General features: G+C 45.6%; 1 long non-coding RNA gene across 2 annotated transcripts in view; it reads right to left on the bottom strand.

Moving 5' to 3' along the window:
* The window catches only part of LOC110352082 (uncharacterized), a 47,223-nt gene extending 31,677 nt beyond the window's left edge, over window positions 1–15,546 (bottom strand). The window contains exons 1-3 of one of the 2 annotated variants that reach the window (XR_005265644.2): window positions 13,291–15,546; window positions 1,281–1,627; window positions 332–678 (exon numbers count right to left, since the gene is read on the bottom strand). This is a non-coding gene — a long non-coding RNA (uncharacterized lncRNA). The remainder of the gene's footprint in view (window positions 1–331; window positions 679–1,280; window positions 1,628–13,290) is intronic. The other variant, XR_005265645.2, reaches the window with a different exon arrangement.
* Between the last annotated feature and the right edge of the window lie 823 nt (window positions 15,547–16,369).

Genomic DNA, 16,369 nt, shown 5'->3' with positions numbered 1-16,369 from the left:
TCCGTCCCAGCCCTGCCGGGAGGTTCTCCACCTTTCCCAGCCAGCCAAGTCCACTTGTATCTCACACGCCGCCTGCCCGGGGCCATCCCCTTTTTGTGCATGTGCCCACTTGGCAGCCCCCCAGCCCCTTCCCCCTGCCCGCGTTCGTGTTACTGCTGTCTGCACACACACGGATCGCAGCCAGAGGACCATGTTGGCACTTCAAATGCTCAACACCTGTTTTGAAGGTTAACAGATGGTGACAAGTATAATCACAGCCTCTGCTGAAGCTTTAGCCAGTCAATTCTGCTAGTATTTTTTGTAGTTTTTTTTTCTCCCCCCCCATACATACCCCATCACTGTGTAAGCCAGCTCTGCAGGCAGTTGCAACATGCTCCATTTTGTGAAGAAGGGCACCTTTTCTTTCTCCCCATCCTGGTGGCCAACAGCTCTTGATATTGTCCTTCACCGTGCCAAGCCACTGCACCACGATGCGGCTCCTTGGTGGATGCATGACATGAGGGTGCTCCAGCAGCTTTGGCCACCTGTTGGTTGCGGTTACCACACAAGGCGAGGTTACTTCTGGAGCTCCATCCTCAGATTTCACCATCAAGGGCTCCGAGCTCCACGGCCAAGAGGAGTCACAAGCTGCCCTGGTCTTGGTTGCATGCTGCAGGCCAAGGATTTGAGCTGGGGTCACTGCGAGGGCAAGAGAGGGAGGGATGAGCCACAATGCTGGCTCATATATCCTCATCTAAATGTTCCTGCAACCAGAAAGTTCCTCCTAAGCTCAGTGCAGAGGGCTTTCATTTGTCTATGAAAGTGCTTTGACAGAGGTCTTCTCCCCAGGCAGCACAGGCAAATGTCTTGTGCAGGGAGGAGGACAGGGAAAGGGGCACTGTTTTGATTTCATTTTAGCCCAGAAAGTAGAGACCAAGGCATCTCCTTCCATTCCTGGGAGAAGGTCCTAAGACACCTGCAGTACTATGGGCATTCAAAGTCCATCTCTGCTACAAACCCTCTTGACCCAAGCTAAACAGCATGGACACCAAAGGAGGGTCCTTTCTTTGGGGTGCTTAACACACACCGCAATTGTATCTCAAGGGTAGAAAGCCAATGTTGAGCCTGGTGGATGCAAACTGTATGGGCAGGGAGAAAAAAGCCAGGTTGTTTATTCATAAAACAAAGACTGTCAACTTTTTTAAATATACATTATTTTCTCCCCAGATAAACTGAAAGAAAAGGCATCAATAAATGCTAAGGAGTCATTAAGTCTGCTGCCCAAAATAAGGCAAACATACCGTCATTAGAAAGAGCTGTAACAAGATGACAGTCTGAAGCTCTCGTCCACAGTGACATCCATTGCTCATCTCCACTGCAGCAGGCATCCATCCTCTATAGGGCCACATAAACTAGGTGGCCCCATCCCCATCCCAGTGATGGGGATGCCAGCCACACTCAGCAGTTCACACTCAGGTTCACAGTGATGAAGTTCTTTGTGGTGTAAAGTTGCAGGCTAGAAACTTGATTTGTGTTTATTTTATCCCAACATAAAGAAAAAAACACAGGCCTATCTCTTCTGGAGTGGGAAGAATGGACAGGACATATGCTTTTTCTTTTTGCTGTCTTCCCAGACATTTAGCAGGACCTGCAAATGAACACAACTCTCACAGGTTTGGGGAATGGAATAGCATTTCCTCTGTAAATTTCCAGCAAAATGTCAGTGGAATCCACAATTTCTCTGTGGACAGGAGGCTGACAGCAGCACAGTTTTCAGTGGGCTCCCTTACATGCTCTGAGATAAGAAAGTTCACAGAGCTGTATGGCATCCATTTAAGGAGGTGGTCACCTCCTTTAAGGGAAAGACTGAGGAGAAGGTGAAGGTGGGACCAGCTTCTGTTCATCACAGAGTGGTCCTGTGGTGCCTCGAGGTCCTGGCTTTGGCAGATCAGCCCCATGGCTTCATCTGCTACCTGGCCCATGGGATGGCAGGGGGGTCACAGCACAAAGTCAATTTTTCCCCTGCAAGGAATAATGAAAATCAGAACCTGCTCCCTCAACAACAGCAACCCGATTCTGTTCCCTTAAATGCAACCACAACAAATAGCCACCATGCCGTGAAGTCTTCTATTTATTACTTACTACATTTAAATGAAAGGTGAGCCCCTTGTGCTATTGCCAAATCCAAATGTTGATACACTTTGGAAAGGACCATATAAATTACTAAAAAAGAATGAAAAATTGTAATAAAAAAATCTAGGCTGCTGAACCAAAAGCACAAACTGAAGCACAGGAGGTTCCAGCTCAATATGATGGGGCACCTCTTCACTGTGAGGGTGACAGAGCACTGGGACAGGCTACCCAGAGAGGTTTTGGGGTCTCCTTCTTTGGAGATATCCCAAACCTGCCTGGAGGCCACTCTAAACAATGCGCTTTAGGTGATCCTGCTCAGCAGGGGGGCTGGACTGGATGATCTTGAGAGGTCCCTTCCAACCTTGGCCATTCTGTGATTCTGTGTGGGACTGAGACTTCTCCATTGCTATAGAGCACTGGCACACAGAGGTTGTTGTGGATGCTAAGAAACCAAAACGACTCAGCAAAACAGCCCGCAGAAGCGAAAAGGTTATTTAAAGGGTGCTTGCCAGGGCTACGCGCTCGCAATGCTCTGTGTGGAGGCCAACAACCCTACCGCGGGGGGAGACGGTGCGAGGTGGGGAGGAAGGTGCCAAGTTCTCATCAGCCTGTTCCAGCCACAACACTGCTGCTAAATTTAAATGAAATCTGTTCCCGTCCATTCAGCCCGGTCACACCAGGTGACCTGAACCTGATACACACTCCAGGACGCTATTTATTTATTTATTTATTTATGTGCAGCCTGTTCACCTGGAGACCACCCATCCCTCCAGAACGCCCCATGACTTCAGGGGCAGCTGGAGCACCCAGCCACTACTGCATGGGGAAGGCCAGAAAAATGCACTAAAGTTGCTGAGGTGGTGCACTAAATGCCCCCAGGAAGAGCCAGGATTTGCACACTGTGTTGTGTTGGAACCAACTGTTCCCAAAGAGAGGCAAAATTCACACTTTTTTTTTTTTTTCCCGAAAGAAGGCAAATCCTTTTCCTTTCCTGAGACAGGAGAAGAGGAGGAACAGCCTGTTCAGAGCTCTAGCAAAGAGCAAAGAAACAGCCCATTGACTGATCCTGTGCTATTAAATTCAAACCAGTGATGCCACACAAGTTTTCCCCATGTTATATAATCAAACAAAACCAAAATTTCCATTCTTTTTCAACTGCACTAATGCCATTGAAATGGTGAGTAGTGAAGCACCAGAGAAGTTCATGCTGTAAAATAAGCACCTGGTATTTAGTTTTCGTACAAGCTTGGGTTCCCACACTGCATGGATTGGGGGCTATTATCTGTTTTGATATATGTCTTTTGTGATGTATTAGAAGCAGAGCTTTTAGAAGCCTGAGAAACAATATGTTTGCATAGTGCCTGCAACAAACACTGATAATTAAAACATTCTGCGGTATATTGCTAGTATGATACACAAAAGTCCAAAATGACAACCACACCATCAGCAAAAAAAAATCATAGGACATGTCCTCAGCAGAAGGAAGAGACAAAACACACCTATATTCCACACTGGCATCCAAAATTTTCCCATTTGTCAAAGCCAAAATATTGTCATGAGCACAGCATGTCTGAATGAAATCCAAGACGGGTGGGTGGGAAAATGCCAGACCTTTTATTTTTTCCTCAAAATTTTCTGAAAGGAAATTATAATTTAGTTTACAAAGCCTTTCTCTTTGGAAAAAAAATAAAAATCTATTGGGAAAAGGAAAAAAGGAAAAGGAAAAACCATCAACAACCAATTCAAGCTGTATATGATTCTGCCAAAGCAGTCTTTGTAATTACTACCCCAAGAGAGACCTGGGCTGTTACTTGAGTTCCCCAGCATTTATGTAATTAAATGCATAACAACATGAAAGAATTTGTAATTTTTGCCATGGTCACTTGTGGCCTGGGCTGGAAGCTGTGGCCCAACTACCAGGACTTTCTTCCATCTGGCCTGTGACTGTTTTTTTCTTAAGTAACCCTGTACGGACTGGATGTGGTCTCCAAACAAAGCCACGGCTGTGAGCACCCAATGCTTCTGTCTACACTATGTAGACAAATGTGCAGAAAAAAAAAACCACTCTGAAAGCAGGACCCAACCTGTTCTGTACGTTGCCCTAGAAGGTTAGTGCTGAATCACTCTTTGTGAACATGCAAATGATTTAAAGCAGCTACATAAGGCACCTGACCTAAGCCTTCACCCTAGAATAATCTGGAAGAAGGCTCAGATTTCTGATTCAATATCTGTTTTTGCCATAGTAGATGAATGATTTCTGTCATACAGACTTGAGACAGCTCTGCCTATGATACCTTGTCAACAGGAAAGCAGAGAAAGGCAAATGCCTCTCAATCTTTCAATCTTAGTCTTTCAATCCCTGTGTACGAAAATGGGGATGGGTTTCTGAGCTGTTGGCTTGAGCTTGAATGCCAGCTCTGCTCCACATGCATTTGGGACACTAGATAAATAAAGCCACATACATCACTTATGTGTAATAGAAAACAGTGGACAACAGGAAAAACCTCACTTGACCTTAAGAAGGAGGTCAAATCTGTTTTATGAGCAAAGACCTGCTCCCTGGCACATGGCTGAGAGCACTCACACATTGATGTGTCGTTCCCCATCACCAGCAAAGCTGCCTCCAGCCCTGGTAAGCTCTCAGCGAACAAGCTGGCCCTAGCATGAGGCAAAGAGAAGAGATCATCCTCTATCTCGACTCATCCCTACATAGCATATTGTGTCTTGAGCACCTGAGAACAACAGCATGGGAGACACCAGCCTTGTAGAGAGGTGGAGCATCTCCCTCGGTCCTCAGCCATGACTCTGCAGTTGGCAGTGCCAGGCCTGGCCCTAGTCACCCACCACAAGGACATCATGTAGACGTTCATTTTAAATATAGGGAGGTGATCCACTCCTCTGCCACTGTGCAGTTAACTGGTGCTTAGCCAATTAGATTGATCTGAGTGTCCTAAATGGGAGGTAGTCAGCATTTAAGTAGATCATTGACAAAAATAGAAAATTAGAAGGACCTGGGGAGCTATTTTGGTCTAACCTTTGACTGTAAATGGTGTGGCTGGTAACTGAGACCACTGGCACCATTACAAGTAAAAGCCCCATTTAAAGTAGGCAGATTAACTGGATCAAATAGGTTAGCTTCTGATTTTATGTCTTTATAAGTCTTTTCCTATGAGAAATGCTTGTAACAAGGTCTACGATACCTTATACCAAGGTCCCTTACAAAGGAAGCAATTAACCCCTATTATTCCCAAATACCTCCTCTCTTTCATGTCTAACTAACTGTTACTGTAAACCAATGTTTTCAGATGTGGTTTCTTGATTCAGAGCACCAATATCTATATATGAAAATGTGGCTTATATCCTGTAGCAATATCAGAAGACCTCAGTTTCCAGTTGATAAGATCTCTGCACTAAACCTTATTTTGGAATGCAATATCCAGCCTCTAACCTCTGACTGATTTAATATTTGCCTCCCACTATAACATTTGAGAAATTATTTTATTTTTATTTTTATTTATTTTCTTCCCAGCCAACACCTGTGAGAGGGAGGGAAGTACCATTATCTCTGTTTTACAGAGGATCACTGTTAGCAGAAACAAGCTAAGGTCAAGGTTATCTGAAATGTCTACAACCCAGACAGAAATAGTTCTTCTGGGTCCTACTGGGGCTTTAACCACACACTGAAAAAGGTAAGAAAGTTGGTCAAAATTGCTCTTGGAAGCCAAACTTCCCCTGATAGTAGAAGAACACTTAATCTTGCAAAAAGCATCACAAATCCCAGTGGATGAAAGCTGAAATAAAGCACTGAAATAGACTGTATTTTTCTGAACTGTCAGGATAACTAATCTTACCATCATCTGCCAAAGATAGGGTGGAATCCCCATCACTGTGAGTACTTCAGTCAAGAGTGGATGCCTTTTTCAAGCTCATTTGGAAGCTATGAGCTCAATGTGAAATGATATCTCATGGTCTGAATTATGTAGGAGGTTAGACTGAAAGATCATCATAATCCCTTCTAGCCTTAAAGTCTATGACAGATTAGTGTCTTTCATATGGGTAGTTCTTGCTTTCAGCAAATGCTAAATTATTTCAGCATTTAAGTGTTTTGCTGCTGGCTCTGATAGAATTCAGTGTTTCTACCATGCTGCCTTCTAGCTCTTTATCTTCAAGAGAATGCCCTGCTGGTAAGGGCTGACATGAGCTTTGTTTTCCAGTCATCATTTTATTATAACAAGCACTGGATCCAAAAATGGACTGACAACCCAAGATAAGACGGTGGCAGAATATCAATTTACAACCTCCTTCTCAAGATAGGCACATCCCAGAAACACCAACCGAACACATAGACGAAATGCTTGAAAAGCACTTCCGGAGCTGTTTGGCTCATGTTGTTCCAACATGCCAAGAATAATCAAGAATACCTGTCTGGCAAATTTCCAGACTATATTTAGGATGCTAGAACTGGGCTTTAACAGATGATACCTCCTAATACATCACCTTGGACTGATGTCCCTTGAGGAGAAACCTTGAGGAGAATTTTAAAGTCATGGAATAATTTAGGTTGGAAGGGACCTCTGGAGACCCCTACTCCAGCCTCTGCTCAAAATGGGGTCAACTTCAGAGCTGTCTGCTCCACTTTTGAATACCATCAAGGATGGAGAATCCCCACACTCAAACTAATTGAATAAGAGCAATAAATAATGGAGCCATATGGAGTATACACATTCTGACATATATAATAGAAGAAGTTTCTGGAGAGTCCGCCAAGAACTTGTGCTGTATGTTTATCAGTTTAGTGCGATCACAGTGATATGGAAAAGGGATTAACAATGAAATGACCAGCTGCTAAAAGTTATCCAGGATTTTCAGATCTAAGCCTGAATGTGAATAATCGTGGGAAGATCTTATGACACTGAGTGACCAGGCAATGAAACCACCGGTAAAATTCAGTGTCAATAAACACAGGTTAATGTATGTGGGAGAATTCATCCTAGCCATACACAGGAAAAGGATTAGAGTAATTGTGAGTAATTGTCTGAAAATTCCAGTTCAGTTGCTTTGAAAAAGAGAGTGATAGGAATTATCGGAGAAGGGCAGAGAACAAAATAAAATCTATTGCACACACCAAAGTTGTGGAGACTGTAGACAGTCTGGATGCATTGTTCTTAATAAGGAGACAGCAAAATAACAAAATGTAGCATGAAGAAACCTGGAATGGCATCTACATGCCAAGTGACTGAATCAACTTTCCAGCTTTAAAAAAGCTGATAGAGGGATGGGGCCCTGAATGCAGTGGCACTAGAAAGGAGCTGCTCTATCTGCATATTTAATTTCCTCCAGCCCTGGCTTAGGTTCTTTGTAAAAAGCTTGATTACTCACAATTTATAGCAGTGTACCCAGATGTCACACTTAAGATGTGCAGAGGACAGGGTAATTAGCAGCCTGAGATCCTTCAGGTATTTCATTCCGAGATGGCCAAATTAGACATATATGACAAGATCTACCAGAAACCCAACCTTTTAGTCTTCAGAGGTAGACTGAAAGAAGGAAAGAAAGCCAGAGACAGACCTCTGATTCACAGGTGCTCGGGTACGATAAGAATAAACGAGAAATGGCTCAAAACAAGCTGCACCTTTCACACCTGTAGACCCCATAATGGGACAGTAACAACCACCTATTCTTTGAGTGGCATCAGGAACACCAGGGATTCCAGTTTAATGCCATTACTGTTTGCTTATAAATAGTATCAGTGGGTGGAAACTCCCATTTTGTATTGGAACAAACCATTGTAGAAGTCTCCAGTTTCTCCAGAAATATCAGCATCAGGGGATGCAACATGGTCAGTAGCTCAAGGGACAAAGTCTGAGCATCAAGAGCAGAAGATAGGTAAATTATATTGCATGTGTCAAATTGGGGCTGGTGTACAAAATCTGGCTCATCTGTTACTGTTCCCAGGCAATGAGTCCTGTGAAATAAAAGTCTGCTCCTCTGACTGAAAAGAGCTTTCTCCAGGTCGCATCCACATGTGGCTGTAAGAGGCAGGGACCTGCCAGAGGCTTCTGTGATAGATGAACAAATGTATTTTCAGTCAATAGAAGACTACTTTCTAGAGAGACTTTCATGCAAAGTGCTAAGTATACTGAAAGATCTGTGATGTGGGACATTCAAAACTAGGATGCCAAAACAGTCAAGTTGGTAGTTCCTACCCATACTCAAGCCCAACTTTTCAGTATGTATAGACCCTTGACCATAGAGCTCGTAGTCTGATAAGCATCAACAAAATGGATTTGGGCTTCTTCTGGTATAATTAGTGTTTAAGTAACAAATTGGTGCTTCCATGTGCTAGTATGTTGACTTCTGCATCTTACAGAGTACTAAAACACTGATATTCACAATAATGAGTCCTGCAAAACCAAGCAAGTTCTGAAATAATGCTAAAAACATGCTGCTTTTGAGTCTCAGTGGTGCCTGACAGGTTTCAGAAACTAAAACTCAACCACACAAAGCTTTGCAAACAGAGAGTGACAGGAAAGTTGGCCAGCACCCAAGCCCATCCTGACAGGGGAAACTGGCACAGCTGTTTCTGAAAACACCTACTCAGTTCACCCATGCACCAAGCAGTTTTACAAGTTAGTCATTAACCACCTCGCCCCCACTGAGGCACACATGGGCTATAATAACTTAGCAGTGCGGCTGTCTTCAGCTGAGTGCTTTGTAGGCATGTAATGGATCTAAACCCTCACGCACCTCTTTTGGGGTCTTGGAGAGCTGTGGTAAGAAGGAGCTTTGGAAAGAAACTCCCATGCTGTTTTCTGTGGTACTTCAGCTGCCAAAGAGGAGTCAGGATCCTCTGTTGGTACGACCCCAAGTGACAAAGATGAGTTACAAAAAGTCAGCTGAGGCATTACAATACCTGAAAATAGCTGCCAGGAGCTGCATTGCACAGTAGTGCTCACTGGCAGCAGCTCACTCAGGACGTGAGAAACCAGAACTCCTTCTCCACCTAGAAAAGATTCAACTCCCCATATCACAGGAAGGTGACTTAAGCAGAGGGGCACTGTTGCTACTGGGTCAAAGGCATGTCCTGTTGAGGTTGGCCCAACAGGTAGCCACAAAAGACTCATGGAGCTAGAAATAAGTCAAGTGGAGAGGAATAAGACCTGGAAATGTGGGCATTCAGCAGAGACCTGTCTCCTACTTCTTACTCCAGCTGAGTATCCTTATGACTAGGCCATGCCTCCTGTCTGCAGGACAAACTGCCTGCTAAGCCATCCATATTCACAGTGGCAGGTTACTTCTTGAAGGGACAGGAACAGACCATGCAGAAAAGGACCAGTGCTTTTCTTCCATTTTTAAGAGATTTGCTTCAAGAGAGCAGCTTCCTGCTGTGGAGCCTCTTGCCCATCGCCCCCCAGAGCAGGACAAGCCTCGCTAGCACAAGGGAGGATTTCCTGAACACCTTCTGGCACTCGGGGAGGCTGCCAGCAAGCACAGGGGTGCTGCAGCAAAAAGCTGGAGAGAACATTTGATAAACAAAAGGTTTCCCTCCCCTTTGTCACAGTGATATTACGGAAGGAAACCAAACACAAAAATTGTCACAGGGCTGAGATAACGCCCTGCATGTTGTCTAGCCCCCCGGCAGGGCTCCCTCTGCTCTTTTGTGCTGAAAGGCCTGGGAAAGAACACCCTCCAGCCGCAGAACCCAAAGTCCTTGTCATCTATAGACCCCCACCTCCCACCCCTAAATAATTTCTGCGGGTCTTGCCGTGGAAAGGTCCACAGCTGCCCTCTCCCAGGCGGCAGCTGTGGTCGCGCCTACTTTCTTTCCTGTCCTGTGCAAAGCCTTTTTTTGCAAGCCCGGCGCTGCAGGCAGGGAACAGGCCCGGTAGGTGGCATTTCCTCAGCTGCACACAGGATCTGGCCACGGCCATCCCGCGCTGCGAGCAGCAGGCCTCGCTGAGGACTGCCACGCTCTTGAAGTACATTGCTTTCTTTCCATCTGGCAGCTCTCTTGTGCAACAAATCAAGCGAGGCATTGTTAGCTTTAAGACAAAAGGGGAGGGGAAGAACAAAAGATCAGAGCAGAACTGATTGCTGTCTTGTCGTCCTCCCCGTGGGGCTCTTTCCTGTTTATGAGAAGTTTGCTGAGGGCTACAGATGAGCCTCAAGTCCAACCTCTGCTCCAGACAGCCTCGAGCACCAGAGAGAAGGAAATGACTCTGAACTTGGCAGCACGAGGCCTGTCTTTGCCTGCACGTCCTGCCCCTCTCTTGAGAGCAGACAGCAGACCCTCTCGGAGGAGGCGTGCAGAGCATTGCTTTTTTGTCTCAGCCCTCAAACTGAAGGCAGACTGAAACTGTGGTGCCTAAGAGGATGCAGGGAACCCACCGGCCTGGCGGAGTCAAGGATGTTGTGGTGTCAGCAGCACGTCTAGAAATGAGGCCGCTCTGCAGCACCATCGCCTAGCGCTGTGTGGTGACGAGCTGCCCTGCACGGCAGTAACCACGCGAGGTGTTTCTTACACAAGTGACTCAAAAGGAACAAGGAGCTTGCACCTCCAGGCTGCTGAGCGTGCTTGCTGTGTTCACGTGTGAACAGTTTTGGCCTACAAAAACTAGACGTGCTGCCAAATAGTCATGGGAAGGCTCTCCCAGATTTGCAAGGAGGTGGCATTTGCTGTGGCATTGACAGAGTCCTCATTCCCACAATAGAGGCAAACATGTAGGGTCCTGGTTTGGGATCTTTCTGAATTAGAATTGGCTTGAAACCCAAACACAACTGCAGCTCAGAGTGGACTGTACAGAAGCTCTGTCTTTCAGGAGCTTGGGTACACACCAAGTCTGCCAAGAGGACCACGTGTTGACTAAACCATTTAAATGTGGTGTCTCCCCATTTTCCCCTCCAAGCCTCCAGGCCTTCAGGCAACTCTGTTTCCCTGGTTCAGCACAGAGCCTGCTGGCCCACCTGGCCACCAAGATCCACAACCTGGCCCTGAAGGACTGTCACCCTGCCTGGCACCCTTCTGTTCAAAATAACCAGCTAAAACATGTTCATTGCCACGCCCTGGAAAAGTTTTTCTGAGGGGTAAAGGTGAACATAAAAACCATCCCCATGGTACAACAAGGAGAGCATCTGTGAGCAAGCATGGCTCAAAGGCACTCCTTTGACCAGAAAGACATTTTCCTCCTGAACTGTTAGCCCTACAAATGCAAGCTGTGGTCTGAGCCCCCCTCAGAGGTCCTGCATGAGCACCTGGTCTATGTGTGGTGCTGCTTCAGCTGCAGCAGGCTGTAGTCCTCCAGCACCCTGTAATGTCTGCTGGCACCGGGACACCCCGGCTGTCAGGGCAGAAAGGAGACAGCTCAGCTTTCCAGTTCCAGATGAGTCTCCAACGTTGGCAGTAAACAACCCACAGCAAATAGGGCACAAGTGACCACAAAGACAGTAAAGTGACAGAGGGCTGGAGTATTTTGCAAGTCAGGGGTGATTTGAGTGGAGTTGGCTCTGAGTTTCCATGCGGGCAGGGCACAAAAGCCCTGCTGGCTCAAATGCAGCATGTCCTACAAGCTAAGAGAAGGAACTGGAGGAGAAGGAATTGGGGGCTGCATGCCCAAAGGGTCTTGCAAAGGTAGGACCTGGTTTGCACAGCCAATATAAGGAGGTGCTACTCAAAAGAGGTCAGTTCTAGCTGCATCATGTAAAAGATGTCCTTCCTTTTGCTGTTTTTCAGACTGATTAATTCCTCATTTTAATTAACAGCTTCCCCAGATGGAGGGGTCCTAGCCTTGCAGGGCTCTTTCCTCCTGCAGCCTTGCTTGGCGGAGGTTTCTCAGGATCTCCCTGTAGCCAGGTCCTTCTCCGGCTGGTGGAGCAGCATCCAAAGCAGCCGTGTGCAGGGGCCTCCTCACCCCGGGAGGTGAGGCTGTCAGCCACAGAAAGGCTGTTGTTCTCCAAGGCAAAGCCCATAAGTGTCCCCCCCAAGAGCAGACCCGTGCCAAAGGACACGCTTGAGCCGGGGTGACACGTCCCACCCGGGCAGTGGCCTAAACCCCTGCCAGTGCACTGCAGGTGGCCACAGCAACTGCAAGCTGTCCTGAAACTGGAGCCTTTACGACTTGTTAGATAACAGATATGGTCCATTAGTTTGGCAGGCCGACAGGCCCCAGTGCCAAAAAGCCCATCTCTACTCAAAAGGGACACTGTTAATGGTAACTCAAGAGGATGCAACAGAAGAAAATAAACAACAGTTGAGGCAGTTGGTATAATTGGCCAGCAGATGAAAATAAATTTATGCCAGCTTGTGAATACGGCTGCTGAGCATGATTCAGTGTGTAAATTGTGTGGCGCAGAAATAAAATTAAGTGAGAGACAAAAGCCAGGCTGCCTCTCAGAGGATATCACAGCCCCAGACACCCAGCTTTTCCCATTTACGCCCATTTCACTCATGTGTCCCCTGATGTCACCAACGTGTGGTTTTCCCAGCCAGCCATAATGCATTTCAGGAGAGACATATGCTTGAGCCAGTGCTTAGACAAACACCAAAATGCCCCAAAACCCAAGCAGAATTTAAAAAAAAAAAAAAAAAAAAAAGAACATATCCACAGAAAATCCCAACCATTTCAAGTGCTCTTTGAGCACCACACATGAATAACAAAGACGGCGCCTGCCATTTATTCCTTTGCGGATCACTTTTAAGATCAGCTTTTGTTCTGTACTTTTTAGAGCAGCTCAAGTCCAATGGACAAAAATTCCATTCCCAGGAGCACACAAGAAAGAACCATGAGTCCTGGGCTACACATTTCACCTTTACTTTTTTATTCTGTGCTATAAATATTCAGTGTGGTCTTAGCACACTGAGCCAGCATCTTCCTTTATGCAGCTGCGATGACAGCTTGGAAATTGTGATTCTACGAGGAGAAAAGCAGGATGGAGGCTATAGCTGAAGTGAACCATCTAGAGAAAAAGTAAGACCTCAGCCAGGCTAGATGGGAACCTACTGAATGTGAACATAACCTGTGCTTTGCAGATGCTGCATCTGGATCTTACAGGCAGCAGAGGAGAAAATCTCTCTCCTTTTCCTATCCTGACCTGGATACGTATAAAACAATTTAGACACCTACTCATCTCCTAGTTTAGCTGCAAACTGCATGCTCTCATCTCTGCAAAGCACAGACCTACCTTTGCAGGAAAGCTCCAGTTCTTGCTCACACAAAGGTGGTTTCAAAGGCAGAGGAGCCCCAATGCTCATGTTCTCTCACACCTTCACAAGGATGTCCTGATTTGTTGCTGGCTCAAGTCCTTCCTTCACAGAGGGCTGAGGGTCTCCTTCCTACAGAAAGAGCACAGAAACATCAACAAGCTACCAGCAAGATCTGGCTTTCATGCTTTTTTTTTCCCTCAAACTGATGGGCTGTTTGTTTCCCTCTCAAATCCTGATTTGTATCACTCTGTGTTTTTCAAGAAACAGTCAACCAAGTCACAATGAAAAGCAGCAAGGTCACTATAAACTCTGCAGAAGATGTTATCACTGCAGTCCTAAAATTCTCTCTGTCTTTGCTTTGACTGCCTTGTTTTCTTGAGCCATATGGAAAGACGCTCCCACTGCTTCTCAGCAAAATATAGATGTGAGAAGTCTCAAGGGGTATGTCTCAGATAACAAAGACACCAGAATTTCCTTGACAATTATAAATCTAAGAATTATAATTTTTTCCTTTTTTTTTTTTTTTTTTTAATTATAGAAGAAATATTTGGGCCAGATTTTCAAGGATTAGTTAAAATCCCATTTAGGCACAGCAAATGAATGGCCCGTTTTTTCCCCAGAACTTGGAGGCGGAGTGCTGAGCTCTTTGAAGAAATGAGGTCATGACAGTCACACGGGGAGCTGCTGAAGGCAGAGGCCTTCTACCAAACCTTGCCCCAAACAGCTTCCTCTTCCTGCAGCATCACTTTTCTGTAAAGCTTCCAACAGAGTTTGGGAAATAGCATCAGGCTGGTAGCATCAGACAGCTGGAGGAGGTAGGGACCACTGAAGCTAGTGTTGTTTGGTATGGCTGGCATATTTAAGTAAATATATTTTCATGCTATGATAGGGTGCATGGATTCACTGAAACTGAGGCCAAGAAGATCCATAGAGGTCATCTAGTCTGGCCTGTCATGGCCGGTACAGAAACTATTTCCTAGTTTGTTTGAATATGACAAATGCAACCATAGTGTGACCACAATGTCTCCTAGGCATAAGGCGTTGTAGGGTAAGGTTAAATAATTAATCATGAATTATGCTTTTTCCAATTTTAAACCACACCATTCCTGTAGGAAAGCTGTTTGTGGCCCCAAGTGGTTGTACACAGACACACGGACATGCTCACTGCTGTGTTATGTCTAACGGTGAGAAAACTCCAACGCATATCTCTGTACCTGCAAAGCCATTCATCCAAAGTCCTCCAACTGCCTTGCAAATATTAATTGATGACTTGCATGCCAGGGGCGTAGGTAAATATCAACTCCCCTGTTTTATGGGCAGGTCAACTGTTGCATAATGACAGTTGATTTCATTCAGAAACTAAAACTAAAAGGTCATATGGTCGTTTTCTGTTTTAAGCAGTGTATCCCATTCCCTGCGTTGTGTAATGTTACTTCACGTTATGCAACAAATTTTCCCAGTATTTAACATGTTTCTATCCTAAATTCTGCTGGCTTCTGCGATTGTCTGTTCTGCAACCACAGATAAGTATCCTGCTTATCTATTGGAAACCTCCCTTATCTGCAGGCTTTCATCATATTTTGAGGTCCTCCATAGCTCCCATCCCTACAGAGCTCCACCAAGCCCCAAACACAGGCTCTGATTGGGACTGTTTGGATGCAAACCTCAAGACTTCATCACTAGGACAAGCTGTGAACCAGACAGTCAGACTTTTAATGACTGTCCAGACACATCTGAAATCCTGTATTAAGCCCAGGTGGCAGGCATGTCTGCCCAGGTAACAGCTGGCAAGCCTAAGCCATCACTTGAGGTTCATTTTCAGCATTTGACACACAACATCCTCCACTATTTGGAGAAGCACCACTGATTTTTAATTCATCAGATCCTCCTGGGGCAGTTAAATCACACCTTGGACAGCGTGAGAGAAAAGGTGTGATCTCAGGACAGCCTGTTACTGGAGAGTGACACAACAGCTGTGCCACATATCTCAGCTGTGGGACAACTTCTGCTCTTATTTTTGGGACCTTCTGCTGCTGCTTCATTATTAAAGCATGCAACGCCACCCAGATTTAGCATTACTGCCTTGTTTGCACCACAGGTAGTTCCAAATTTCCTATCTCCAAGTTCATCTTCTGTTTGCCTTTCTCTTGTTGGCCAAACTTGTGGTAGAGCTCTGCTTGGGATGACAACACCGAGTTACAAAGGCTGGGTAGATAAGGAGCAGGAGTGTTTATCTAATGGATAGAAATTCAATGTCAAGATATCAAAGTCAAGCAGAAGAAGTGATTTTTTTACCACTTCTTTTTAACACCTCACCCCTCCCCCCCTTTTATTTTTATTTTTTTATATTTAGAAACATGATGAAACAAGAGTGTTATTTTTGTCACAACTACAACAAAGCTGGTAAGAAGTGGTGCTAGGGGCTGTTAACTTGACTCTCGTACCTCTGCTCGTGTGTCCCATGGAGTGTTTGTTCCCCAGTGTCCTGAGGAAATAAACCAGCTTTGACAGGGCTGTGACAAAACATACAGCCCAGGAAGATCACCATGAGAGGAGCCAGAAGCAACTTTTGGCAGCAGCCCGAGGAGAGCAATGGTCAGCCAGAATCCAACCATCCACCTGGTCCTGTGTCTCATTTCTCTTGGACGTGGGACAGGACAGCCCTCACATTGCCTCTGCCCCCACACTGCACAAGCAGGAGAGAGCCTTTCCAATAACAAGACAAGATACCTTGCAATCTTTAAAAACACATCATCTTACTGTTTGTTGTGGAAGTACCATGGTTGTCCCACCACAATGGCAATGCATGCATTTTGACCCATATCTACCAACCTGCTGCTTGTTGCTAAAATTTCATCTTCTGGGCAGGTTACCTTGAGCTTCAAACTGTCTCCTCTTCCATCCATCTCTCCCAGATCTCCTTCCTAACCCAGGGATGTTTTAGGACTTGAAAAAGGAATGACCACAGCTCAGTATGGGCTAGAAAGATGAAGAGCAAACACTGCTTACCAAAGGTACCCTCCACCCTAGTCAACAGCAGCTGAAGTTAAACAGCAT

This window comes from Anas platyrhynchos, chromosome 4 (assembly GCF_047663525.1).
Source record: "Anas platyrhynchos isolate ZD024472 breed Pekin duck chromosome 4, IASCAAS_PekinDuck_T2T, whole genome shotgun sequence".
Lineage (NCBI taxonomy): Eukaryota > Metazoa > Chordata > Aves > Anseriformes > Anatidae > Anas > Anas platyrhynchos.
Note: the sequence above shows the minus strand (reverse complement) of the source record. Positions and strands in the feature narration are given on the sequence as shown.